The sequence below is a fragment of the Octodon degus genome, unplaced genomic scaffold (assembly GCF_000260255.1).
Source record: "Octodon degus isolate 3935 unplaced genomic scaffold, OctDeg1.0 scaffold00265, whole genome shotgun sequence".
Classification (NCBI taxonomy): Eukaryota; Metazoa; Chordata; class Mammalia; order Rodentia; family Octodontidae; genus Octodon; species Octodon degus.
Window position 1 is genome coordinate 109933 of NW_004524841.1, and position 3832 is coordinate 113764.

Consider the following 3832-nt stretch of genomic DNA (forward strand, 5'->3'; position numbering starts at 1 on the left):
CTACAGCTTATGACAAAGCAAGTTGCTGGATTTAATTTCCAATACTGGGGAAAAATATCCTTTATATTTTCTGCTTTAGTAAGCATTTTCTTCTATATTTGTTAGTTTAATGCATTCACTTCGCCCTCTGTTCTGATTTTAAATCCTTTAAAAGAAAAAATAACCCGAAAACACATCCTTCATGTAGTTATATGATAACCTGATCTCCTCTTGTCTGCCCTCGGTCACTATCTTTGCTCGTTATTTACATTTCTAGATTGCTGTCCCTAACTCTGTGAGAATATACCAAAATTATTTATCATTTACTTAAATGCTTATTTATCAAATATATTGCTCATTTTGGGTTTTCCAATGATTTACTTTTGCTTTATTGTTTGATTTGTCCATTTATCTTGCCACCTTTCCTTACAGTTCATCTCATCTTCACTTCTTAGTCTTAGGTATGTTTGACAAATAATATCACTAAGATTACTTAAGATCCTACCCATATTTGAATTTCTTCTTCTCAGTTCTCTGATGAATTTTCAAAAGAAACTTACCTTCTGTATCTTTAAGGTAGTTGTAGAGTTGTTTTTTTTTTTTTTAGTTTGTTCTTATGGATTCTAATATTATTTTCTGCCCAAATGGCCTGGGTTTTCAAGTACTCTTTTATAATCACCATTTTTCCACTCATAGGAATTTAGTGAGTTGTTAATTAGTTGGGGAATAAAAGCCATGGTTTTCTATTTGTTTTGAAAAATCTTCTTAAACACTCTTATTTTAAAATTCAGCTTTCTTGTGTACTTCCTATCCAATCAAACAAGCTGATATCTTTAAGCTTTGACTGTTGCATAACAGCTTCTCAAACTGGCTTTCTTAGAATGTTCTTTTACTTTCTCAATAATTATATTACTTTAAAACTTTTGCCAAGACTCAGCAGTCCTGTTGGGTAAGTTTTCTTTGAAGCTTAGATGTTGATAGTGCTTTTGACTTCCTGAAATAGCTGCTTCATGTTATGTTCTTCAGCAATTCTTATTTACCATAAATATACAAAAAGTCAGTAATTAACCAATATTCAGCAAACAGAACAATGAATCTAAAATCTATGATCCTTAGCTACCCAAAATAATATTTAATATATACTATTTTATTATCATGAAATACTAGCATGTATTATTCTCACTTAAAATAATTTTATAAGTGTGTAAGAAGAGAAAAACACTTAAAACAAGTTATTTTATGAGTAGTGGACTCAAATGATGCTTCAGATTCTAAATATTCATAATGCCTATTTAATTGTACACCTATGTGCTCATCTTTCTATTTCTGTAACCACCTAGCAAACTTGTGCTTCGTGCTTTATCTTGTCCTCTAATCAAGCATAAAAACAAGGAGGAAGCTTCATATCTTTGCATTATAATTTCTAGCAGGATTTTCAGAATGCATCAAAGAATAGTAAATGTTTTCTGTCAAGAATGAAAAGAATCTGTGTTTATGGAAATATGTTTATTGAAACTCTACATCACTTAAATTATGTAAACTTCTTGGAAACCAAGCAGGAGAACATCTGTTCGGGTGTGGGACTTACTTAGCATAGTTGCTTTACATTTTCAATTGACAACTTAGAAATTATAGGCCACTTCCTTGGGAGAGTGAATGTTATTGTTATTTAAAAAAACACTACTCATATTGATGGAAACTCATGTTAACATATGTAACAAGTCATATCTGTCAACTGTAGAGAAAAAGTACTAAAATCTCTGAGGTGTCGTGGTTAGGAATGAGCAGAGAGAAGAGCCACATTTTGCCATGTGGTTATTCATGCTGAGTGATTATACTGAGCCAGCTGTGATAAAAAGGACTTGTCATTTGCAACTCAAATTGCATAGACTCCGTAAAGGGTATCTTTAATCAAAACATGTATAGGAAACCAATGTAAAAGAAATTCCTTCCATAGGCTCTACAATGTACTGCCTATGTAAACTAATAATCAGCAGCATTTTAACTGAATAAAAAATGAAATTGATCTGCAAATATTGGAATCACGAATGACATGGGCGTGCCTTTTGAGAAAGTGGTTCTTGGGAGGCATCAATCTTTCCAACTCTATTAAAATAAAACCACTCTTTGTAGGCTTGGGAACTATGATTAAAAATAAAATGAATTTCTTTTTATGAGTATTAGACTGTTTGTTACAATGTGGATCTAAAAATGGATCCCACACTCTCATGTATTTGGAAGGCGATGAGATTATGGGGACATTAGATCAAACTCTCGTTTACACAGATGATTGATGCAACAGGTTGGATTTGGACTCAGATCTCATCATTCACTAAAGATGAATCAAAATAGGTCGAAGAAATAAATATTCGAACATTAGATAGGTGCAACTCTTGAAGTTATAGACAAAGGCAAGAACTTTCTAACAAATCCCTGCTTCACAGGAAGCAGTACGAAGAGTCAATAAATGAGATCATCTCAAATTATAAAGTTTCTGCAGAGCAAAAGAAAAAGAATATGAGAAGACAACTCAAGATGGGAAAAGATTTTTCTAGTTGTTCTTCAAGGATACAACTAATATGTAGTATATCTAAAGAACTCAAAAAGGTGTACAAGTAAAATTAAGAGACATTTCAAGAAGAAGTACAAATGGCCTAGCATTACATGAGGAAACGCTAAAACTACCGGGTGTTAGAAAGGGAAAATTTAAACAACAACAAGATTTTATCTTTACCTAGAAAGACTAGTCATCACCAAAAATCAAATGATAACAGATGCTTCTAATGCTGCAGTATAGAAGGACTCTTCCACATTGTTAGTGGAAGGGGAAAGCAGTACAATTATGGAAATCAGTGTGGAGATTTTAAAAAAAAAAATCTAAAAATAGAAATCCTAAACAATTCAGCTATTTCCTTTCCAGGTATTTTCCTCAAGGAGTTAAAATCATATTACAGTTCAAATCACATACCTATGTGTATAATAGCACAGTTCATGATAGCCAAATCCTCGAAGTCACTAACATATCTACCAATAGAAGAATGTGTAACAGAAATGCAACATTTGTACACAGCGGAGTACTGCTGTGTTATTAAAAATATAAACTGGAACCATTTGTAGGGAAACAGATGCACTTGAAGTTTATAACATTCAGTGAAATAAATAAGGCACATAAGATTAAATATTGCATGGTTTCTCTAATATGACAAACTAAGGTATAAATGAGCAAAATATGAGACAACATGGGGTAGAAAGATAGATCTTTTATAAAGACAAGGGAATCAAGAGAAGTAGCAAGAGGGAATGGAAGCAATGGAAAGAAGATAGAAAGAAAATTAAGATGTTTTATGGACATATTTCAACCCAAGGAATTTAAATATTATGTACTGCAACCATGGCCTAGTAAAAACTAAGTAGATAAATAAATGCTTTCTATTCCCTCCTAAAAATATTCTATGAATGTATACCCTTCATAATTTAGATTCATTATGATTTATTATGTCATACTTAATTTGGGAAAAATAAGTTTACCAATGATGTGTCATTTAGATTTTAAAAGCGTTATACTTGGTCTATATCTAAGTTAATTTCAAAGGAATGAACTAAGAGTGAAATACAAGTTACATAATCCAATATAGAGATTATGCACTAGATTACCTCTAAGGGCACTTATGTTCACAGTTTTGGCTTTATTATTAATATGTCCTCTAAATGTCGTGAAAGTATTGGAAGTCATTGAATATGAGGGGAACTATGGCAAACTAGAACATTACAAACTGGGAAAATATTTCCTAAATTATGGCTAACTATTGGATAATGTGAGGTCTAAAATTGAATTTGTTACCTTCATTGAGAT